The sequence below is a fragment of the Neopelma chrysocephalum genome, unplaced genomic scaffold, assembly GCF_003984885.1.
Source record: "Neopelma chrysocephalum unplaced genomic scaffold, ASM398488v2 Primary Assembly neopelma1_209, whole genome shotgun sequence".
In the NCBI taxonomy this organism is placed as follows: domain Eukaryota; kingdom Metazoa; phylum Chordata; class Aves; order Passeriformes; family Pipridae; genus Neopelma; species Neopelma chrysocephalum.
Window position 1 is genome coordinate 49,993 of NW_020897871.1, and position 25,608 is coordinate 75,600.

At 44.0% G+C, this 25,608-nt stretch overlaps 2 long non-coding RNA genes across 3 annotated transcripts; one reads left to right on the plus strand and one right to left on the minus strand.

The window, feature by feature from the left end:
• Window positions 1-2,488: 2,488 nt before the first annotated feature.
• LOC113977208 lies at window positions 2,489-25,578 on the minus strand. Of its 2 annotated transcripts, XR_003537284.1 has the most exons (5): window positions 25,357-25,578; window positions 24,376-24,620; window positions 22,859-22,998; window positions 8,190-8,344; window positions 2,489-3,026 (listed from the first exon to the last, which is right to left on the minus strand). It is a non-coding gene; the product is annotated as an uncharacterized LOC113977208 (long non-coding RNA). The 2 variants fall into 2 exon arrangements; XR_003537283.1 differs by lacking the exons at window positions 2,489-3,026; window positions 8,190-8,344 and adding an exon at window positions 19,410-20,936.
• Window positions 8,867-13,299, plus strand: LOC113977209. Its single transcript, XR_003537285.1, has 3 exons — window positions 8,867-9,161; window positions 10,982-11,248; window positions 12,136-13,299. It is a non-coding gene; the product is annotated as an uncharacterized LOC113977209 (long non-coding RNA).
• Window positions 25,579-25,608: the final 30 nt, after the last annotated feature.

A 25,608-nucleotide genomic window follows, 5' to 3' on the forward strand; every position in this document is an offset into this window, starting at 1 on the left:
GCGGGGCGTTGCGGGGCGTTGCGGGGCGTTGCGGGGCGTTGCGGGGCGTTGCGGGGCGTTGCGGGGCGTTGCGGGGCGTTGCGGGGCGTTGCGGGGCGGGGAGCCCTCCAACCCCGCCTGCCCCGGGAATCTGCGGCATCGCCGCCGAGGACGGCAGAGCGCGGGGTTGGGCGCCCGCGGCTCTCGGTACAGGCGGCTGAGGCCTCGCAGGACAAGCTCTTGGTGTAATGTGGGAGTTGGAGAGACTCAGCCCCTGCCTGTGATTTTAGGTCAAGGGCCTGAAAGTGATTCCACGCATCCTTCCTACTTTGGATAGGAAAATATCATCCTCATTGTAACAAAGTTAAGATACTAGCAGCTGAAGAGATGTAGCAGGCCAGCAGCAAAATGAGGGAAACAACGGCGAAATAGTGATCGCGCCTAATAGCAGCAGAACTCCTGCTGATTTTGGCAGGTCGTGATTCACTCCAGGAACACCATCCCTAAATTCAAGCACACAAGTAAGCTAGACTAAGCATACTTAACTAATCCTGCTTGAATATATACAGGAAGCATTTCTTACGCAGGTGCACAACTGAATCGGTAACACCATCATGAAAGATGGTCCATCGATAGCAGCAATATCTATCAAACTGGGATAAACACCCAAAAGTATTTAGGCATTAGGAGTAATGTCTTTTTATGAGGACTCCAGATACGTCTTTTTATGAGAATTCCAGATAAATGTCTTTCTTCTTAAAATACACCAGCTTTGGCTTGACATTCAGTTTTGATGGATGCCTGGACTTCACCTTGGTATTTATTTAGCAGCAGGAGACTGTTATCCCATGAAAACATTCTATCCCTTTGACATTATCTTTTAATTACCATTTCTTTTGTTCTGCCCCTTCGCGTGCTGCCTTGTTATTCGTTCAGCATATCTACCTCTTCTTCCTTCTTCCTGACTACTTAAAGCTGGGGGCTCAATTAGAGTTTGAGTGTTTGGTTAATAAGCTACAAACATAAGATGTTTTTATTTCATTTTATTTATCTTAACTTCTAGTTAAATTAAAAATCAACTTGCAGACTCGTTTCCATATTTGTCAGATGTCATATATTGTTTTTCATATTCACTTTCCCATTAACAGGCCCTGGCACAGGTTGCCCAGAGAAGCTGTGGCTGCCCCATCCCTAGAAGTGTCCAAGGCCAACCTGGGATAGTGGAAGGTGTCCCTGCCCATGGCAGGGGGTGGAACTGGATGAGCTTTAAGGTCCTTCCAACCCAAACCAGTCTGGGATTCTGTGATTCTATGATTAATCATTTGCATCTAAACTATTGACACCCACGCTCCCCCAAATGGAGAGTTTACTTAGTCATTCCTTTTTTCACCACCAAATATCAAATGAAAACGTCTACTCCTCCGTTCTGGATAGTTGTGACATGGGTTGCTGTCATTTTCCTCCTCTTACCCCACAAGCTGGACTCTTACCTGCAGGCTGATTCCCACCAGCCCCCAAAATAATCCCCTTTCCTTTCTGCATCCCTTACTCCCTTGGAGGCACCCTAAGGAAGGGCTCCTATAGAATCACAGAATCATTAAGGTTGGAAAAGACCTTTAAGATCATCAAGTCCAACCATCAACCCAGCACCACCACCCTGTTCACCACTAAACCATGTCCTCAAGTGCCACATCCAAACATGTTTTTTGAACACTTCCAGGGATGGGGACTCCACCACTGCCTGGGCAGCCTGTGCCAATGCCTGACAACCCTTTCCATGCAGAAATTCTCCTAATATCCAACCTAAACCTCCCCTGGTGCATATTTAGACTAACACCTGTTCACTCTTGCTGGGGTATGATTATTTTTGCCTCTAGCAAAAAAGAAACACAATCAAGACTTGGAACTTTTTCCACATAAGACACAATACTGAAGATTTTAGAAATGAGAAAATATTGTTTCTGCTATCCATGTACCATCTGGGCGTTCATGATTGTTATTCTTGATCCTGCCGTGGCTCCAAGGAACTGCAGCTGTGACACCAAACACCCTCATTCCCCGTTCCAGAGGAGGGACAGTCCCACTGGGGAAGCATTTGCAGCTGGTTGCATTGCTGCAATGACTTCCTAACAGATTTTAACCAAACCATATGAGGCATAACATCGTTGCTCAGTTTTATCTTTTTATGCAGGAAGGTAATTATTTCCTCATGAATTAGGCCCAAAACACGCAAGAGAATGACCCATTCTGGATTTTGGACATTGCCTGAGCTCCAGTTTTCTGCCAGCAAACTTTGCAAGGCAAATGGATTAGCAAACCTTATAGCACAGTAGAAGAAACACAGCTGAGCAAATAATGGCACTTTTGGTTCACTAGTCACAACTTTTTTGGAGAAAATTTGAGGTTCAAATTATCTTTTTATGTTACAGCACTTGAAGCAGCGAAATTTAAAAAGAAAAAAAAAAGTCAGTCTTTCCTGAAAATATATATTAAATACACATAAGTGAAATAAGTCTGATTTTTATTTATCTAAAAATTAAATTCAACAAATAATAAACTTGTAAATTAATATACATTCACACGATGTACTGGAATAGCTGCATTCCATGCTTTTCACTGGGAGATATTTCCTATGAAATCCTGTTGAGTTCTAATCTTCTCTTTACAAGCCTAAAAAGCAGAGCAACAGCAAGAAGTCAGCAGAAAATATGAGAAAATGACTTAAGTCTCTTAAAATAAAAGCACATTGAACAAGCAGAAACTAGTTACAGACCACACAGAGCCCAGCCTTCTCTACATTGCTTGGAATCCTTTAAAATTAGGCCCTGAATACACCATAAAAGTGAGAAAACAGATGAAGCACAACATGGCTTGTGCAGGTACTGATGTTATTTCTCAACTCATGGCTCTATTTTCCCAAGACAAAGGAAATGTTTTCTCCTTGTACCATTTTGCTTCTGTGGAGACAAATGCAACTTGGATGGTTTTGACAACATCGTGGCCAACGCTGGGTGCTGTGCTGAGGGAGTCTGTGAATTGCTGCACACCTGAAAGCACAGGCACATCGTTGTTCCAATAAATAAGCAGCAACTATTAACTCTCAAGGTCTGGCCTGTTTAATGTCCTCTTTGTCATCCAGGAGATCATTTGTCTCATGTTGACAATCATCAAAGAGCTACCTGCCTTCCACAGAGAAATACTTTCTTATAATGGGGCTCCAATTCAAAACTGAACCCAGGAACTCTCTCCAGGCTGTTCATGTGGTTGGTGCCTTTAAAGTTCAGGGATCCACCTGTGTGGATCCATGTGAAGGTGGCTCCAGCAGCCTGAACTGCAAAACCAACTTTCAGCAAACAGAAGAACGAGTCTGACTAATGTCCCCTGTGAAAGGAACTGGCTGGTTGGGCCTGCCAGGAATCATCCCAGTTTACTGAATCTGTTCAAGTCATTTCTTCTTTAGTAGAATGAGGGAACTTGGCAAAAGCCCTTCAGCAGCTTCTCAGCCTCACTTAGAAGAGAAAATGACTTCTAAGTTTCATAGAATAATAGAACTGTGGGATTGTTAGGGGTGGAAAAGACCTTTAAGATCAAGTTCAACTGTCAACCCAGCACCATCACCCTGTTCACCACTAAACCATGTCCCCAGGTGCCACATCCACATGTTTTTTTAACACTTGCAGGGATGGTGACTCCACCACTGCCCTGGGCAACGTGTGCCAATGCCTGACAGCCCTTTCCATGAAGAAACTTCCTCTAATTTTTCTCGTCTAAACCTCCCCTGGCACAGCTTGAGGCTGTTTCCTCTCCTCCTGTCCCTTGTTCCCTGGGAGCAGAGCCTGACCCTCCCCGGCTCCCCCCTCCGGTCAGGGAGTTGCAGAGCCAGAAGGTCCCCCCTGAGCCTCCTTTTCTTCAGGCTGAGCCCCCCCAGCTCCCTCAGCTGCCCCTGGTGCTCCAGACCCTTCCCCAGCTCCATGCCCTTCTCTGGACACACTTCAGCACCTCAAGGTCTTTCTGGTCCTGAAGGGCTCACTACAAGAAGTTTTGATGTTCTGTGATGGTGAAATTACTTAAACATGATGAATGGTGAAACACAATAAGGGCTTTTCCATGTGAAGAAACAGTGACATTATAGACAAAAGTCAGTGGTAGCAAATTCACGATACAATGAAAATTGAGCCTACAGATCACTGACGTAACCTCTGGGTCACCTCCTTACGGTAGATGAGTTGGGAGGGGGAGATCCTTCAGGTTTGGCTTCAGTCCATACCTGGAAGGAGCATGCCCTTCCACCCTTCTCCCCACCACGTGGCCCTGAGACCCCACAATGGAGCACTCAACAGACCACCAGGGGAGAGACGGATGAAAGAGGAAGTTTATTGTGGGATGGGGGCTTATATAGGCCTTGGGGACCAATCACAGGTGAGGGGTCTTGCAATCAGGTAAGGAGTTTACAGCCAATAAGGAAGGGGTTAACAAAGGACCAATGGGAGCACCTTGGAACATCTTCCCAGGACACTCCTGCCTGAGAGATAAGGGGTTACAGAGAAGGTATCGGGGAAAAGCAGTGACTCTGCAAAGAGCCATCTTAACATGAGTTTAAACAACATTAAAAACTTCTGATTCACCAGTCCATCTTTGGCAGGACTCTTTCCATACATCCATTGCTACAACCTCCCTCACAAATGAAGCAGTGTGAGGCCAAATTACGAGTTGATGCAACGCAGAGTATTATTTTAACCTCCTGGAAACTTTGCAGTTACTGCCTGGAGCTGGAATAATGCAGGAGTTTGGGATAACCCCAGTAGATCTGATCAGGCCTGACATGTGCAGCTTTCCTCCCCTCCCCTGCACGGAGGCAGCTGAGCTACCTCCAGATCTCACCCCTCTCTTGTCACGACAGCCTGTCCTCTGCAGAGGGAAAAAGCGCTCTGTGAATCAGCTCATTCTGCTTCAGCTGTGAGATGCCAAATATCCTTCCTCAAAGGGCAATCCTTCGGGACTGACACAAGAGCCACATCACAAAAACTTTGCTTTCAAACCTCTTTGAGTTGAGGCTTTTGAAACAGGTAACATCAAGAAATCTGTGGATAAAATCTGGAATGAAATACTTGTAAAGGAACATATAGAAAAGGGATTTTTTTATTTACGTTGGGACTGACTTTTCCTGTAAAAAAATTTAATAGTAACTCATTACATGAATTTCTACAGTAATATAATTGATGCTTTTCAAACAGAAAATAATATATTGAGAGCCTGTGCTACTTTAATCTCTTTGATCCTGAGGGCTTTGATCTGCCACGGGGTGACATGACTAAGATCAGGCATTTACTTCGGTGGTGTGTTGAAAATGTGAAATTATTGATTCCTGTAATCCAGCGGAGCAGAAAAAGGTCTGTGCTTTTTATAGCTCAGAAACTGATACAGCTTCCTTCCCTTGCTGTTGCTCAGAGCTGCTGGAAATGTAAGACCTGAATATTCCTTAAAGATAAGATTATTTTCCTCACAATCTTATCTTCACTCTTATTAGCCCAAGTGCTTCTCCCTCTCTGAATTACACCTGACTGAAACCCTCAGTTTTCAAAACATGGCATGATCCACTAAGCCCCACTCTGTGCCTTCAGTGTCACATGATTTTCAAGGTGAGAGATGCTGGCTATTGCCACAGAATTCAGATGATACAAATCCCAGTGAGGGTTTATCCAAAATAGCCTTTAAATATCCATTTCAAATTCCCTGGAGGGACTCAGTGGTGGAAGCCCAAAGACCTGATTTACTCTCATACCCTGTAAACATCTGCAAGTCAGCATCAAACTGGAGAAAACTGTGTTTATTACAGCGAGGTGCCTTCTGAACCAAAAACCTTTCCAAGCAAGTGATTCATTTGCAGGTCCCTTTGGAGGTGCAGCCTGCTGCTCACTGGGTGAACACGAGCACAGGAGGGAAACACAATTAAGTTAATTAACACATTCTCTGGTACTCCAGATTAGCCTACAAATTAATTTGTAACCATTCTTCCAGAGCATGTTTATAACTGTGTGCATGGTATATAATTTTTTAAATTTCATTGCCAATTACAGACACACCCTGAAGTCTAGTACTCTGTTATCTATCAAAATAACCAGGGTTGTGCATAACATGTACAGTTTGCAGTCCTAAGAACAACCAGATACACAAAAACTTTCATCTAATAATTAGCATGTTCAGCTGAGCACGTTTAGTTGATATTTGCCCCATTCTGATTTTTAAGTGCTTTGATAATCTGAGTGATAATTAGTCTGTTTATAATACTCAAGAAAGAGGTGAAGTACAACCCAAATTTCTGCCCCACCTTTGCCAAGTGCATTCAACAGAAACACAGTTGGGCCTACTACTCAGCTGGTGGGAAAAGTGTAGTAAACACTGGCAATATGGTTAAAAAGATACTATTATACTACTTAGACTAGCAGGAAAAGGTTAAATCTCAGATTTCAGGACATTTTTTGTTTCAGATGGCCTCCTGCACCTTTCCCATTACCAAGGTAAAAATTGCTACGTTGGTATTGGAATTTAATCAAATTGGGGCTGGGGAAGGAAATGCAGTTTTACATTCTAAAGATATCACAGAATCCCAGAATGGTTTGGGTTGGAAGGGACCTTAAAGGTCATCTCATTCCAACTCCCTGCCATGGGCAGGGATGCCACTCACTAGATCAGGTTGCTCAGGGCCTCATCCAGCCTGGCCTTGAGCACTTAGAACCAGGAGCTTGGATTTTCTCCTAGCAGCAGAACAGTCAGCATTTGCAGTGACTTGAACCCCTCTGCTGTCCTGAGAGAAGCCTGGGGTTCAGTAAGTGAGGTGTGGCTTGTGGGAAAAATCATTATGGCACAAAACATACTCGAAACATTTCCAAATCCATTATTGCTTTTCAGTATTTTCTGATTTATGTGCTAGTTTTAGATTCATAAGTTGCAATGCAACAACGCCCCCAGAGATATCCTGGAGGAATTTCAATCTCAGTGTTCACCTGAGCACAGCAGAGAAAAGCAAGGGAACCACAACAATATGAACCATTCCTAAAGGAACTGGCTTTATTCCAAGGTTAGGAGGTTGGGTAAGCTCAGAACTATTCAGAAACTCCTTCAGAGTCAAAGGCCTTCAGCTGAAATTCCTCACCAGCACCGTGAGGGGTTCACGTGATTAGATGGTGATGTCTTGTGATAACTAGAAGGGACACTTTATTTGTTCTCAAATACCATGGTATTTGAGACACAATTATACCACACAATTTAGAGGTGAATTATCAGATAACTGGCACTCAAACTATAGAGGCATTATGAATTAATATCAGTGTTTTGAGTCACTTGTTTTGGCAAACAGGCAGCAATCCAGTGCCCTATGCCTGACATCCCTAAACCAATGTTTCCATTGCTGAATAGCAATGAAATAATGATGGCAAGGAGACACCATGGTAAAGTGGAGTTGAATAAGGCCATACAGCTTCCAAAATAATCATCCTACACCATTGCATTGAGCCAGACTGTGGTTTTGGGAGGGAAGAACTGAAGTGTTACACGAAGCATTTCAAAAGAGAAGCAGTGCACATGGGGGATGTGAGGGGCATTCAGTGTTTGCTTTGAAAGGGTGAGGAACACTCCTCCAAGTTATGGTGATCAAATTCCCTAAGGAACCTCCCAATGGTATTTTTAAATCAATTTTTCAGTCACTTTAAGCAACATTCTAAAAAAATTGACTTAATTAATATTGATCCAGAATTTGATGTACTGCTCACAGAAATGAGAGGGAAGAGACAGGATTCTGCCACAGTGCTTGCTCTGCTTTGTGCCCAGGAAACTCTACAGGAAGCCAGGAATCTGTGAAGTGAAGATAAACCCCACCAGCAAGAAAATAAAGTGCCAGAGATGAGCCTGCATTGGCTCTGGGTAGCTACAGCAGAGCTCTGGGGTGTTCTGGTGTGTGGCCAGAGGAGCCATCAGAATGCACCCAAAATCTAGTTGTGACACATATTGCTGCATCACACTCCCACATGTCATCCATGTTTGTTTTCCTGAGAACAAGATAACACTTCTTAGTTGTATTGCAATAAAAATTCTTACTGGTGAAAAACCATGAGATAGATAAATATATGCATATATTTGCATATAAAAAAATAGAGGGGATATGGGAGCAAAGATACACTCGGTGCACCACGATGCAATCAAGAAGTACTTACTTTTTAAAAAGTCTCACAGCCAGGGACCCTTCATAAATTTCAGACAAAGATGACCCCTTCTGTTTTCCTCACCAATTCCACATGTAAAATCCATACTGTAATACCCCGGCCAGCTCAGTGAGTTTAGGGCAAGGTTCTTTGATTCACTCTGGGCGCTGCATGGGACAAACAGCAAAATTCTCAGGAGGTTCAGTAACAAACTTTTACAAAGGGAAACTTTAGAAACTTACGGTAGTATCAAGTACTTGGCAAACTTTAAACCAACATCCAAAGTAAGGCATGTCACAAACTTTAACTTATTCAGACACAACAAGGCATGCACAGGAATTTTTTAGTCTGGCTTACAATATACTGCAAGAAGAAGAAGTTTGGAGAAGAGAGAGAGAAGCATGTGTTGTATGACAATGTCTGTCAAAAATGTAGCTGGTTAGTTTTTCTAGGGACAGACAGAACCAGACAGTCAATAAGTGCCTTGCAGTCACGCAGTGAAGGAGTTTATGGGGGTTTATGGTCTGTGGGTAAAAGTCCTTAAGCTCTCTGGGCCATGAACCAGGTCTGAGCGTTGCACTGTACAAACCCTGCCTGTGTCCTGAGAGACACCACCTGTAAGTGGTGGTGGAGATGGAAATCAGAGCTGCTGAAGATTTAAGGGAACTGCTTTTCTTGCTTTCTTAGCCACCATTGCACCGAGTTTCGTCCTCAAGGCCATGACACGGTTTCAGTTCCTTCAGTGTGGGGTTGGTGTCACTGGCTCAATGGGAGGTGCCTTTTGTGTGGGTGGTGCCCTCGGGGAGCAGGGGCAGCGCTGGGATCTCAGGGGCTCTCTGACGTCTCTTGCAGGGACTGGGCAAGTGCTTCGCTGTGATGCCATAGTTGATCTAATTCATGGCATCCAAATTGTGTCCACAACGAGAGAGCTCTACCTTGAGGATTCCCCCCTGCAGCTGAAAATTCTGGCTTTGGATTCGGAAGGTAAGAGATGTGGTGGTGGGAGATGAAATCTCTGTTGAAAGGTGTAATTGTCTGATGTGTGCACTGGTTGTATTTGTGACACAGCTCATTGACTGAAGCCAAGTGGAGTCAGTCCAACTTTTTGGGGCAGGCCATGGGGTCACTCCACCATTTTGGGGCCAGCCACGGGGTTGGCCACTGCCATTTCAGTGTGGAGCAGAGGCTGACTGAGGCTCAGCGGAGCAGCCACTGGACACTTGTATCACTGTCCTTGTCTCTGCTCTGCTCCACTGGGGCCTCCCCGAGGGGCAGCTGTGATGTGATGTTCCTCACGGGGCCCACGCAGTCGTGTGGCACCATCTGGGGCTCACAGCACGTCATGGCTCAGTCTGCCATTCTGGGGCAGGCCATGGGGTCGCTGTTTTGTGGCTCACTTTGCAGTCACTGTGACATTTTGGGGCAGGACAAACAGTTGGTGCCACTCTGTGCTTCACCATGCGGTCGTTCCTCTGCTCTGTCTCTGGGTGCCGGCTGCGGTCGTGCCCCATCGCTGGGCATTTTGCCCGTAACACCCCCCCTCTTTTGGACACTGTTGTTATTAGGATTGTTGCTGTTACTGTTAATTTTCTGATCTCATTGCTGCTTCCTGTAAATTGTTATCTCAACCCACAACCTGTGCCTTTTGTGTCTTTCACCTCAGAGGGCAGGGCTCACATGGCCAAAGGGCACCATCCTGGGGCTCACAGCACACCACGGTCAGTCTGCAATACTGGGGTTGCTGTGCAGTCACTCTGCCATTTCGGGGCTTCACATGTGGTAGGTTCACCATTCTGGGGCAGGCCATGGGGTCACTCCACCATTTTGGGGCACACCATGGGTCAGTCCACCATGGGGTCACTCACTATGTAAAAACTGCTCTGGCTGAACATGGTGAACCAAAATATGCAATCCTGGTTACTCTTTCTGTTCTCTCCCCATTTGAGAGCAGTATCAACCTGGTCTCTCAAACTGAGCATAATTAGGACCAAAGCTTTTCATCAAATGCTCACTAACAATGTGCTCTTTAGGGGTTGCACTCTGTGGTTGGCAATACAGTGTTGCTCATACATAAGATTAATGAAAGTAAAATTTAAATGTATCCTGGTCAGAAATCCTTGAGTATGCCCCAAACAAGGGCACCTTGAATGAGCTGTTGTGAACTGTGCATCTAAGGCTTCACTGTCCACTGGTGTATTTAGTATTATTAATACCCCTACTGCTAGAACTATGACTAATACAACCTTTCTGGCCTGTAGAAATGTAAGATGTGCTCACCAGTGGGGCCTCTTGGATGGGGGGATGTGACAGAAAAAGAAATTAGTTATTTTTCAACAGAGCAGGGTCTCGATCACATGCAGTAGATAATGTTTCAGGGCACACTCTTGAGGACTGAGGAGGAAACAAAATAATCAAGTATCATCCTTTCTGTGCCCTTGAGCAGAGCAGGGGCTCTTCTGACAGGTCCCCCTGTCCACATACCAGCAGTGTTTGAACAGGGAATTAAAGGCTACAAAATCTTGCATGTGAAAAAAGAGATGTATTAAGTTTGCCCGAGTAATCTTACTCTGGTATTTACTTATTTTTCAGTGTTCTTTTTTTTATTTTTATCATTTTTAGCATATTTTTATCTGAACTTGTCTGTATCTTTTGTAGCAGCCTGTCTTCTGGCAAACTATTACTGGTTTATTTGAATATTTGCATGACTGAACAGTGGCATTTGTGAAAAAGAAAGCAAATAATGGTTGGGTTTTTTTCCGAATGGATTTATAAAGAGATAAAATCCACTATTTCCCTCTCCACAGTGCCAGATTAACCCAAATTGGAAGCCAACTTCCCAGAATCCCATCTGAACACTCTCAGTACGCTTCATTTGTTTAAACTGCCAGGACAGCCAAACCTTTGGGGAGGCACCTTCTTCCTAGCTTCAAATATGTTTCACTGAAGGCCAGAGGCACATCATCAGTCATCACAGATTGCTTTTACCCCACTGGAAATGCTCCTCTCATTTGGTGTGATGCCAGTTCCTACTGAGAGCTCCTCAAAGCCTCCCAGCATGTTTAGGACTCGGGGTGAGCCAACAGATACCTGAAGTTACAGATCTTTAGAAACAAATCCCTGGTAAATATCTCTCTCCAGAAATGAGGATTGAGTTACCCTGGCTGGTTTGAAAGAAGCTGCAGGTCACATTTACACAGATTGATGCTGCTCCTGGCTCTGCAATATGCTTTGGGTTTCCCTGTGCTTCATCTTCCCTTTCCTGGCGTGCTTGGCCGGAGCTGCTGCCTGCCAGTGATGCAGTCAAGGATAGGCACTGTTTATCCCTGGCACCATACACACTAATTTGACCTCTCCAGAGACTGTTCCCCCTTCCTGGTGTCTGCCTTGGAACACTGAGTAGTTTACTCTCTCGGTTAATTATTAGACAATCACATTTTTCTGGTCTTTCCATAAACCAGGACACGAGCCGTGGCTGGGCGAAAGGGAAGGAGGAAAAGAAGAGAAGGACAGTTCCATGTAAACACATGGGAACCTCCTTGCTTTTCAGTCTCAGATATACAAGCTCTTGGTTTATTAATCAAAAAGTAAAGCCTCACACTTTACAGAAAGCTAAATTTCAGCAGTTTGCAGACTGTATCTATTTCAGCTGCATTACTAAGCCAAGTATGTAATGCCCATTTGTAACACCATAGGTAAAACCTAATTACCATTAACCACTCATTATCCATGTAGGTTTGGAAATGATGTGTGGTCTCCCATTGTCTCTGATGTGATAAAAGACAGACTTTAAAAAAAACAAACAACCACAACTTTTCATTTGAGTAGAGAAAACATTAAAAATATCTATTTTATGCCTGTCAATTAATTCCAGTCCCCTCCGAAAGAAAAGTAGATTTATCTGTCCAAAAGATACCTTGCTGGGCCTTCTAATTTCTTTAACTTTGATCTCTACCCACAGCAACTCAGTGCAGTGGAAAGGAATGAGGAGTCTAGAGCAGGACTCAGGACAGTATTTCCAAAATGCCAGCAATTTACTGCTCCAAGATGCAAGCTGTTGTGAACTGCAGGCCATCATCCTCTTCACAGACACTCAGCTCACAAACCTGCATCAATTCACAGCAAAAGGTGCAATTTAACTCTGCCCATCTGGAGGGTGTTCAAGGATAAGGACATGCAGAAATGTGCTGAGGGGCAGAGCACCTGGAGTCCCAAAGATGCACTTTTAAGAGAATTTGGAAAGTTAATAAAATATTTAGATCCTTACAGCTATCCTTACAGATAGCTTTTTGCACTGAAGGAGTATCTTATGCCTTATTGAATTGTTTTTAATTAAATTATGTCCTCTAGGATTAAGAAAAGAGTGTAGTTACGTGAATGAGATATTGCTTAAACATTTGAATTCTGAAGCAAATGTTGTTTCTTGCAAATATAGTCCTCGCACACACACATGGTCCTGCAACATAATTCCTCTGTTTTGTTCATTGTACAAGGAAAATGGGGCATAAGATGGAAGAAAAAGACCTTTATGGAGCTTTCAGCATCATTTTTTCAGTGGGATAGAATTACAGTCTCTAAAGCTAAGCAGGTGCAAGGTCAGACCCAAAAGAAAACTCCAGGAAGGTCAAACAGAATGTGTTCTGAACTCACAAAACCATCTTATTGCAAGGCTACAGAACAGACAATGTAGAGTGGGCTTGGTTTTATTTTTTAATTTGGGGGTTAAATTTAAAAAATAGAGCTGTTCATTATTTATACTGAAACATCTCATTTGTCTTCTGCTTTTCACCAAGTGCTTTCCAATTCAGAAAGGGTCATTTGATTGTAATTAAGCCAAAGTTAGTGAATAATTCACTACCTTTTTCCTTCATCCCATCCTATTCATTAGTTGGAGCCAAAAGGCCCCAACTTTCAAATATAACAAATCTTTAGTCAATAATTAGTAATAATTAAAGACTCAAAGCTGTTACAGCAGCCAGTTATGAACAAAGAGGAGTCTGTTTGTGAAATGAGAACTAATAAGGGAAAAATTAATTTCTCGTCAACTTAAATATTTCCCAAAACCTAGGCCTTCATACAATGTCCTCCTGGGAATCTCTGTAATTTCATTTGATCAACCAAGAGCTAAAATTGGCATCCTTGTAATTAATTTAGGCTATTTCATAAAGATATGGGGAGAATCATTCACACAGAGAAACTACAGCTGCAGGGTTGCTTTACAGCTTTTTTCCTCTTTCTGTGAATTATGTCAGATACCTTGTTACATAAATCAGAATGGCATTTTGGGGGCTCTTACAGTCAGAAGTGCTTAGAGGATTTACAAATTTTAAGTAGAACTCAGTGATTTTAAAATTAGCCAATATTGGGCTATATGGAGATTATTTTTATGCTTGTGTTTCACTTGTTGCAAACCTCTTACATGAGAAAAGTAAGAAAAAATTAGACTTCTAAACTAAAAGTAGACTAAAATGAGCAAAAAATTTACAAATTGCATGAAAACCTGTTGACAAACACCCTTCTGTGGTTTTGGTTCTGGGTTACCATCAGAACTACAAAGGACTGTTTGGCAATTTCACTGGAGAAAAAGTGAAAAATTGCAATTTTATGCTGGAGCAGAGTTCATCTAACAAAAATATTTAGTCTTGTAGGATTAGTGTTGCTTCCAGTGTAACTGAGCCTGGCTCTAACCAGCATGTGTAATGCTAATGAACCTCTCAGTTGATCCTGCTGTCTCTCTATCCCCTGATTAGTGTGCTTGCTATGCAGAGAACTGATCTGAGACAGGGAGAACTCACTCAAAAGGAACCAAAACCAATAAGAAAAGCAAATGAGGGGAGAAAGGAGAGTACAAATGTGTCTCCAGGATCCCAAGAGGAAACATTTATAAATAACATAAAAAGTGGTGTTGCCAAGATGGCAGCTAGTTAGGAGGAATAAAATGGGAGATGGATGTGCATGTGCTCAAGGTGATCAGAAATGAGTAAAAGCAGACTGATGGCATCTTGTAGGGAGCAGCTCTGCCCTGCATAAATCAACAATACAATCACAAGAATATCCCTGAGTGGCCCTGAGCTTGAGCATGAAAAGCAGAGGGAGGCAAACGACCTTCACAGGTTCCCACACAGCCCAGCAGGTGTTGTAACAATGGGCTTCCAGCTTCCTGCCTCGGCAACAGGACACACTGGACAAGGGATGCAGGAATTGTTAGAGACATGCCCCTCTCCTCCCGTATCTCCTGTGAGGTGGAATGACCCTGGCTTATTGCAAAGTCTAAAGTAGAACAGGAACAAATGTTTTCCCATTGTATTGTGGGTCTTTTCTAGGCTATTTTTTTGTATTCCACCACCTCATTTAGGTTTCGAGGAGAGGCTGTAATTGAGCTGGGTGTTCTCTGTCCCTCAGCAGTTAGTGAGAAGTTAGAGCAGGGCCATGGGTACAAGCAGTTCAGGTTTTCCATTCCCTGTGCTCTCCCCTGCATTTGTCAATGTCTGAATTTCATCAACCATTATGCTGCCAATTTGTCTCGTTCTGTTCCCAGGAAGTTCATCACAGCCTTCTCTTAGGAAGAGTTACACTAAATAATTTTGTCATCTGTAAATCCTGCTGACCTCATTTTTCTGTTCTACCCCTCATTTCTGCCTTTCTGGATAATTAATGAGTGTATTAAGGACTAACTACAGCCCAGATCCTTGGGACATACTAATATTAACCTCCTACTGAATTGAAAACTGACAGACTAATGAATTAAATTCTGCATGAGAACAACAGTGTTGAAACTGAAAATCAGGATGAGTTGTGATTAAAGCCAAACCCAAAATTCTGCAAGTACAAGCACCTGCAATTTCTACTGAATTTTATGGGTCTTGCGGAAAAAAACAGGCTACTTGAGGAAAACCCCAAACCAATGAAAAAACAGAGGAAATATCATATACCTGTTTCCCTTGCTATTCACAGACTCACTGACTTATCAAACAGTACCCTTAAGCATTTTCCCCCTTACAAAATACTTGGCTAGAAAATCCTTGGAACATCAAAGCTTGTTTAGGTACTTGATCCAGAGGGGACAAGCTATAGAATTTATAGCTAATCAAGCCTGAAGTAAAAGATGAGCAAAGTGAACCAAACTGATGACTACTACAGCTATAATCATGCTGGCAGGACATCCTGCCTTGTCAAAGTCATTTATTTTTTTCTAGATATCAGAAAAATCCTCACTTTCCTCTGACACTTTGGTATAGTATGTGTAATGGACATTTCTGTAAACAAAAAAATATATTTGGAACATCCCCAAGCCACGTAAGAAAGGGCAGTTTCCTAGTGTTCTGTCACTGTTATAAAAACAAGATATTAAAACTTAGATGTGTTATAAACATCAGCAGAACATCTAAAGTTAGTCTTGGAACTATTATACTTCAGCATCTAAAAAAGCGTGTAATTTATACAGCAGTTTTAAAATACTCTAATTAGTGTCTCCCAAGTACAAATCCTGTAGTTTGAACTTTGTACCAGAGATAGAAGAGTACTAAAAATGCTAATGAATATTCACATGCTCTTGAAATGAACTTCCTTCATTCCTGAACATTTTGAGAGATCAAGTTTTCTTAGCACAAATCTTCACAGAAAGTATACAGGTGTAATAATGTGTTTAATAACTTAATAAACTAAACCTATATAACTGAGCTAATAGGCCTTTCCATGGGAAGCCATAAAGATCTTTGGGAAATGTGCCTTGTTTTACTACAGTTTTCCATAGGTTCTAGTCAAAGCAGATTTTGGTTCTGGGTTTGGTTCTGGTCACCACCTGTGCCTCCCTATCTGCCATGAATTTGTCTGTGACATTTTATCTAACCTCTTTATTTGTTACAAATCTGCAGCTGCAAATTCCCATCAAAGACAATTTTTGCTCCATAAATGATATTATTTTTGAGTGCTGAATATTCCATTCCCACGGTAACTCGATTGGTAAGTGGCCTACCTGGAAAAGTGACCCCTGAAAGGAATTTAGGAGCCAAAACAGAAATCAGGTCACTTCAGTGCAATGTGCACAGGAACTGTTATAATTTGTGGTACAGTGCAGCCCCTCCTGCTTTTCCACCAACATTCTACTGCAAGAAGTGATGCCTCTTTTGAAGAAGGACTCATTGTATGTGTAACGCAATTTGTGTTACGTTTTCTCAAGGTTGGCAAGAGAGGTTGAACTCGTTGTACTTATGTCTATATTAGAAAAAAACCTGAATTTATTTTGACTGAAAAAAAAGTAATTTTACTGTTGAAATGCACTCTTTGTAGTGCCAGTATAGATGGAGAACCACAGAGCAAGTCTGAGAGCCTTACTGTGTAGGTACAGAACCCTCTAGATCACTGCCAGTGCTGAGGTAAGTGAGATCAGAAGGCTTCTACATAAAGAGAATGGGAAAAGTAGAAGAGATGATGGGATTTTATGCATTGTTCCATGCTGGTGTTTAAAGCATAAAAAATAGCAAACCCATTCAGAACAGTGTTAATGTTTAAAAAAGAGTCAGAATTATTGTACTTGACTGCCCACGTAAGATTTCTGAGCTCTACATACCATAATTTGCAACCAAGTAACCTTGAAATGACCAAATTCGCTTTTGTTGGTACTGTTAACTAAGTCATTAAACATATTCACATGCCTATTTATAAATTGTATTCATTATTTTCAAGATTTAAAACTACTGTGTTCTCCTAAATTACCCTGATGTATTTAAAGCAGAAACAAAGGTTGGGATTTTTTTTTGTTACTTGTCTCATCTTGTGAATTCTCCTCACTCCTGCATTCATTGAGTTGTTGGGTGAGTAGCTCATTAATGTGATTTCTATCTGTGTCTAAAGGCACAGGCAGCAGCACTGTTATGTAGGAGCTTGAAAAGACAGCTATAAATAACCTCCTTTAATAACCATAAATTTACATTAGAAAGGTAGATAAACTCTGAAGTGAGAAACGTTTATTTTTATCTGATATTACTGTTTCATAATCTCAGTGTTATCAGACTCATCCTGAATAATTTAGTGAGGTCTTGGCGTTTTATACCATCTGGGAAAGTCTTGCATATCGAATGGATTTATAGCAGAGGAACTGGGATTTAAAGAGCTACATCTCTCTTTGGGCCTCAGTCTTACCTGGGACACATTCAAAAACTCCTAGTGACATCCCTGGCAGACTAGACTATATTTGGCCCTCATTTTACCAGTTTTCTAAATACAAATGCTCTTGTCTGAGTAATCTGAAGGAAATCAACCTCTATGGAATTTTAAAGTTTCCTTCCTTGATGCCATTAACTGGCTGTCTTAATTGTGGACATTTACTGAATTTATGCCCTCCTTTGGCCAAACACCTTGGAAGGAAAACACTGGCAGGCATAACCAAAGTGGTCAGGTTTAGAGTTGCTGTCCATCCATCATCACCTCTGCAGGGAACAGCTGGAAGGAAGGCTGAGAGGATGTTGTCATAAAACCTTCAATAGGTGTATAAAGATACAGAAAGTCTAGTAGGGTAAATTGAACATCATTACTAGAGGAGAAAGTGATAAAGACATAATGGAAGAAGGACTGCTGGTTTATGTACTCTGTAAGTCCATGATACCCGTTGTAAAGTAATGCAGGGTGATGCCTCCTCTTGCAGTTCCAGGTCTGTGGGAGGCAGGAGCAGCTGAGCAGGACAATGCAGAGGCAGGAATCTATCCCATGTGCTTCTGGTGGCAGGATCAGTGCCAGGCTGGAGGGGGTTGGAGCAATCTGGTCTGGTGGAAGGTGTCCCTGCCCGTGGCAGGGGGTGGAACAAGATGAACTTTGAGGTCCCTTCCAGCCCAAACCATTCTGGGATTCCATGAGCCTTTTGCTGGTACTAAGGGACACCAGTTGTAATGTTGTTCCTCTGTTGTTGTTTTTTAGGTACCACTTAATATATTGGACTACTTTAACTCCTTCTTTGCCTGAAGTTCCTTTGGTGGAGATACTTTGCAAGGCTCTGCAGACAGCAAACTGAGCAAAAGCCCAGCAAGGAAGGCCATAGAGCCAGTCAGCCAGGACACACACGTAAAGCACCTACTCTGGAGTCAGTGGGGGGTAAGACAGACACAAGGGCAGCAGCAGCCTGACAAGGAGGAAGGAACCTGACCATCTTTCCCAGCGATTTTTGCAAGATACTGTTCTACTCTGCAGCTTAAACACAGACAGCATCAGACAAAAAAGAGGTCCACCACTGTTCTTCTCTAAAGTTACTATTCCCACCTTCTTCCTCCATGTCTACTAACCTGCCCTTTTCATCTCCTCCTCACCTGGTGTAGGCAACTCCCCATCTCTTCCCAACCAGAGCTTCCTCCCTACAGGAACACTCTTTTCATTAAACGTGTCACTATTGCTTGTCAGTCACTCTTTAGCCTTTAAGTCAAATATTATTTTACTTGAGGGGGGACCCCTGGTGGCCTAGTGGTTAGCATGCAGGACTCTCACTGCTGCGACCACGGGTTCGAATCCCAAGTCCCCCGGGCAGATGGTAGCTCGTTAGGCCTGTGAGGCCATCCATCTATGAGAAGGTCACTCTAAACAAACCTACGTCCTGAGGACCTCACTGCCATTGTCCAAGCTTGCTTGGCCCCGGCAGATGAACCTTAGGATTAAAGGGTGGGCTCAGTTCAGCGCAGGCTGTGTCTCACCTAAAAAAAAAATCCATTGCGCAGGCTGGAAAGGTAAAAGACCTTTCCCCAAATCTTCGTTCGCGAAGACTGGCCATTATTATTATTTTACTTGAGAAGTTCATGAGTGTGATAGTGGACAATACTTTTCATCTTTCTACTGTGTGAGCTGTAATTCTCCTGGTTTAATGTAACTGTTCTTACAATTAATTAGTACATAATGTGCTGCTGAAACTTCACAGAGCTGGCCCCAAAATGTTAATACATGAGTACAGAGATACCTACAAGGGCTGTGGTTGGATCTGGTTTGAGTCAGGTTCACCCACTACACTTTAAAATAACCTTCCACACCTCATTGTCGTATTATGTTGCTGAAGTGTCACCTTCTGAGTTGCAGTTACTCAGAGCTGGATTTCTGGAGCAGGTGTGGTGGTGGGGTGTTGGGTTTGGTTTTTTCCTTTTTTATTGGCTTTTGTAGGTTTTTTTGTAGAGAAGTGTTTTAAAAGATTTGAGATTATTCAAACATTTAAAATATGAAATGCCTGAAAATTAAATGTTTTCTTGGCCAGATGGTCCATCATTCTTGTGCCACTCAAATACTTCCCTTTTTTTTAACAAGGATTTAAAAAGATTTCACTGCCAAAAGATCACCTCATGCCATATACTGATATAGGCTTTTTTCTAGCTTTATAGAAAATATATTTCCCACAGAAATTGATTAATTTTAAAGATTTCATTTAAGTATGTCTTGTTTCTTCCTTGGCAGTTGTTTTTTAGATCTGCAGACCAAACAAGTGACCTTGTAAAATCTTTCAGTAATTTTCCCCCTTTTTTTTTCATATTTCAGTAGAAACATTATCAGCACCTGGTGTTTTGTTATTTACTGCCTGTATTTTGATTGCCTCTTAAATCTCTTGAAATCCACCACAAATGGCTCAGCTGCTTGGAGAACAACCATTTATTGTTTGTCTTTCTCCCTCTCACAATTAAGCAGCTCATTAAAGCACTCCCTCTATCGCTCTGTAATCGTATTCTTTGTGACCAAGAGATTTCCATTTGTGTTCTTTATCAGACTTACTCGGGTGTACATTGCGGTGCACGTAAAAGTCTCATATTCCTAGTGTGTCTACCCCATTCCAATTCTCCACCACACCAGGCAACCACCTCACTGACTGGAGGTATTTGCACTGTTCTGGAGTGGGAGGAATGATGTGCTGACTCCATATGGATCTCATCCCTGCATCATGGAAGGCAGAGCAGTGGAGCAAGGATGCCAAGTCAGCCCCTGATGTAACTCCTACCCCAGTGTTGGTACCTCCACTGACCACACAGCTGCACTATCTGCCTCCCAGCCTTCCCTCCTCTCATGCTAAGGCAGTGCTGCAAAGCATGACTTTCAACTTAAATGAGCAGAAAACTCAGTTCATCATTTTACTGTGCCACAGAAATGTTAAGGCAGGAGACACTGAGTTGCACATCAATGACGCCTTATTCTACTCTTACTGTTGCTCTGAAGGATGTGTTGGGTGTTTAAATGCTGTACTTCACTGTCATGTTTCATCAGTAAGCTTTAATGTCCTAAGTGCACTTGCTGGTCCTTATGAAAATCACAGAAGTCTAAGAAGTATTTGAGAACAACAGTAATTTTCCTGCTTCTCCCCCCCGCCGGCACCTGCTTCGGCTCCTCAGCCCACGGCGGCCTGAGGGCTCCCGGAGGAGCCGGGCCCTCCCTCACGGCTCACAGAACCCCAGTGTGGGAGTGGACATGGGATAACCCCTGAGGGGAAAGGCTGTGTTTTTGTGCAGTGGGGTTAAACCCACTGCAGAGGGGCAGTGTGTGGAGGCCAGGCCCTGACGGAAGGTCCCTGCTGTGGGGGAGCTTCCCGCCATGGCTCCATGCCCGGCCTGTGCCTCACACCGTGTGCGCCCACACACACACACCCCTGCTTCTCCTGTACCCCATACACCCCTGCTTCTCCTGTCCCACACACACACCTGCTTCTCCTGTACCCCACACACACACCCCTGCTTCTCCTGTCCCACACAAACACCTGCTTCTCCTGTCCCACACACACACCCCTGCTTCTCCTGTACCCCACACACCCCTCTGCTTCTCCTGTACCCTATACACACACCTGCTTCTCCTGTCCCGCACAAACACCTGCTTCTCCTGTACCCTATAGAATCATAGAATCATAGAATAGGTAGGGTTGGAAGAGACCTCCAAGATCATCAAGTCCAACCCCTGATCCAACTCCAATTACTATATCATGGCACTAAGGGCCACATCCAATCTCTTTTTAAAAACCTCCAGGGATGGTGAATCCACCACCTCTCTGGGTAGGCTGTTCCAATGTCTGATAACCCTCTCTGTAAAGAATTTCTTCCTAACATCCAACCTAAACCTCCCCTGGCAGAGCTTGAGCCCATGTCCCCTTGTCCTATTGTTGGTTGCCCGGGAGAAGAGACCAACCCCCGCCTGGCTATAACCTCCCTTCAGGTAGTTGAAGAGAGTGATGAGGTCGCCTCTAAGCCTTCTCTTCTCCAGACTAAACAATCCCAGCTCCCTCAGCCTCTCCTCATAGGACTTGTGCTCAAGTCCCTTCACCAGCCTCGTTGCTCTTTTCTGGACCCGCTCCAGCACCTCAATGTCCTTCCTGAACTGAGGGGCCCAGAGCTGAACACAATACTCAAGGTGTGGCCTCACCAATGCAGAGTACAGGGGAAGGATCACTTCCCTGCTCCTGCTGGCCACACTGTTCCTGATGCAGGCCAGGATGCCATTGGCCTTCTTGGCTACCTGAGCACACTGCTGGCTCATGTTCAGCCTCCTGTCGATCAGCACCCCCAAGTCCCTTTCTGCCTGGCTGCTCTCCAGCCACTCTGTCCCCAGCCTGTAGCGCTGCAGGGGGTTGTTGTGGCCAAAGTGCAGGACCCGGCACTTGGCCTTGTTGAACTTCATTCCATTGGAGTTAGCCCACCTCTCCAGTCTATCCAGATCCCTCTGCAGAGCCCTCCTGCCTTCCGGCAGGTCGACACTCCCTCCCAACTTGGTGTCATCTGCAAATTTGCTGATGATGGACTCAATCCCCTCATCTAAATCATCGATAAAGATGTTGAAAAGGACTGGGCCCAGCACTGACCCCTGGGGGACACCACTGGTGACCGGCTGCCAACTGGATGCAGCTCCGTTCACCACCACTCTCTGGGCCCGGCCCTCGAGCCAGTTCCTGACCCAGCAGAGAGTGCCCCTGTCTAAGCCGTGGGCTGCCAGCTTTTCCAGGAGTATGCTATGGGAGACAGTGTCAAAGGCTTTGCTGAAGTCCAGATAGACCACATCCACAGCCTTCCCTTCATCCACCAGGTGGGTCACCTGATCGTAAAAGGAGATCAGGTTGGTCAAACAGGATCTGCCCCTCCTAAACCCATGTTGGCTGGGTCTGATCCCTTGTCCATCCTGTAGCTGCTGTGTGATTTCACACAGGATAATCTGCTCCATAACTCTGCCAGGCACCGAGGTCAGGCTGACAGGCCTGTAGTTACCCGGGTCAGCCTTGCAGCCTTTTTTATGGATTGGGGTGATATTTGCCAACTTCCAGTCGTATGGAACCTCCCCAGTGAGCCAGGATTGTTGGAAGATGGTGGAGAGCGGCTTGGCAAGCTCTTCTGCCAGCTCCCTCATTACCCTAGGATGGATCCCGTCTGGTCCCATAGACTTGTGAGGATCCAGATGACTCAGTAAGTCACTAACTATTTCCTCCTGGAATACAAGGGGACTATTTGGTTTCCTATCTCTGTCTACCAGCTCCAGAGGCCAGTTGCCTTGAGGGCCACCTGTCCTACTGGTAAAAACTGAGGCAAAGTAGGTGTTAAGTACCTCAGCCTTCTCCTCATCTTTATTAACTATGTTTCCCTCCAAGTCCCTCAAAGAATGGAGGTTTTCTTTGCCTCTCCTTTTGTTATTAATGTATTTATAGAAGGACTTTTTATTATCCCTAACAGAAGTGGCTAATTTAACTATACACACACCTGCTTCTCCTGTACCCCACACGTACCCTCAGACCAAGGCTGTTTGTCGTTTCCAGCTGGTTTGCAGAGTTCATGTACCACCAAGCTCCTCATCGCAACTTCTTCACCTTTTGCTGTGCTTCAGTCTGACTATTTTTCCTCTAGGACACAAAGAGCGCCAGTAAAGAACTGTTAGTTGAAGGGTATAAGGATATAGCAAATTGATACTTTTATAACCAAGAACCAAGGACCACCAAGATGGTTAAAGGGCTGGAACCCTTCTCATACAAGGACAGGCTGAGATTTGTGATTGTTCAGCCTGGAGAACAGAACACTTTGGGGTGACCTAATTGTGGTCCCTGAGGGGAGCCTACAAGCAACAGGGAGAGAGACTATTTACAAGGTCATGGAGTGACAAAACAAGGGCAATGGCTTCACACTGACAGAGGGCATGTTTAGAGTAGAGATTAGGAAGAAATTCTTCCCTGTGAGGGTGGGGAGGCCGTGGCACAGGTTGCCCAGAGAACCTGGTTGCTCCATCCCTGGAAGTGTCCAAGACCAGGCTGGATGGGGCTTGGAGCAACCTGGGCTAGTGGAAGGTGTTCCTGCCCATGGCAGGGGGTGGCACTGGATGAGCTTTAAGGTCCCTTCCAACTCAAGCCATGCTGAGGTGGCCAAGAAAGCTTGTATCAAAAATAATGTGGCCAGCAAGATGAGGGCAGTGCCCGTCCCCCTCTACTGGGCTTTAGGAAGTCACTCCTCGAATTCTGGATTCCATTTTGGGCCCCTCACAAGACAGACATTGAGCGTGTCTAGGAAAGGATCTGGAGCAGGAGTCCCATACAGTGCTGGGGGTGTTTAGCCTTGAGAAAAGGAGGTTTTTTAAAAAGCAGCACCTTGGTGTTGGTGCCCCTGCAGCTCCCCTGAGGCAGGTGGGTCTTAGTACTGGGATAAAGACATTTTCTCCCCTCATTCACAGCATAGGATGGAAGGTACTATCTACCTCTTACCTACTCAGTGGTAATTATACTAAGTGTAGACACATTGTACTGATTGTGTCATGGGCTATTTTATCATGTACCTCCCTAATAATCCCAGGTTTACTGAATTTATCTTCATAACATGCCTATGAAGAAAGGCTACAGATGGATTGAGCAAAAAAGTGAAGAAAAAACCAAACCCTCTGAATTTTGGGGAGATGTAGGGGCTTGATTTGGCAGAGCTTCTAACACCATACATCCTTCTGGGCCCAGCTCCCACTGACTTAAATTGCAGCTGCAAAGTTCAGCTCTTCTCTAAATCAGACCACACAATTTCAGGATATGCAGCCAGAAATAATCAGTAATATACAGACAGGAGCTGCAGGGAGAAGTGAACTGTCCAGCAGCACACAGTCCTCTGGGATAGAAAATGGAATAGTGTTGCTGAGGTATTGATAAATACAACACTTGTTGAATAAATAGTGGAAAAAATCTCTTAGGTAAATAAAATTCCTAAATTGCTTAGAACAGATGAGAGCTGGTTAACTTCTGTACTACCTGAATTAGACCTGGGTGATGTCCCTGGACAGCAGCTGATCTCAGCAGGATTTAACTATTTTTACTCCAAGATGCTCATGCCCTTCCTGAAATCCATTCTCCTCCTGTATATATGTACCATCCCTCTGTCACAGGTAAGGACAGGCAGATCCTCCACGCAATAACTTCATTCACTAAATAACTTTGATTAATTCCCAGAGTGTGTAATTCACCAGGAATGCTGAAAAGCTCACACCGTTAAACATCTGTTGAAAAGAGGATACATATGAACAAGGACAAATTAAGATTGCCCTACTAGCCTGACTTTGGACTTACAAAATAGAATGGTCTTTTGAGAATAGTTTCAGGTGTGTTCAGAGTTTCTAAAAACACAAATTATAAAGCTCACAGAAATTCCATCCTACTGAATGAGGTTTCTACCTGCAGAAGTCAGCAGTTCCTGTCAGTGTTCAGCAAACACATCTGTAACAAATTGAACTGTACAGTACATCTGTACTACACACTAAGGTACTGTACAGTACCATCCACTATAAAGCCCAATCACCACCAGAACGTAAAATATACATTTTGCAGTATGATTTTAAAATACAGAGCAAAAAAATTAAAGAGATGTGATTCACAAAATTCCATTCCAGGCTTTTAACGAATTATTATGGATTTGTCAGTGATGGTTGAAACTTCCCTCCTTTTTCTTCTTCTTCCTAACTGTCCTGCTTCCCATGCAGTTCCACCACGCTTCTGAGCAATGTAGAGGGAAAAGTCAAGCTCACGTCAGTCTGGCTGATGGAATGTAGCTCCTTTCCGTGCCCCACAGAGCTCCAGCAGGCTCAGAGCAAGGCTGTCTGTGGTACCCACTGCTGTGCAGAGCCTGTCCCCCACCAACCTCCCCATCGCCACCTCCTCACCTTTTGCTGAACTTTGGTCTGACTACTAATTTTTTTTTTGCCTAGGACACAAAAAGTACAGGAAAGTACGTATTACCTGAAGGGTGTAAGGATACAGAAAAAATGATACTTCTTACAAAAAAGAACTAAGGGCAACGAGGATGATTAGAGGGCTGGAGCCCCTCTCGTACACGGAAAGGCTGAGAGGTGGGATTGTTCAGCGCGGAGAAAAGGCGGCTTTGGGTTCAGCCCGGAGAAAAGGAGGGTTTTCTTAAAAGAACAGCCCCTCGGCGTTGGCGCCCCGGCGCTGCCCCGCGGCGGGCGGGCGGGCGGCCCGGGGGGCGGAGGG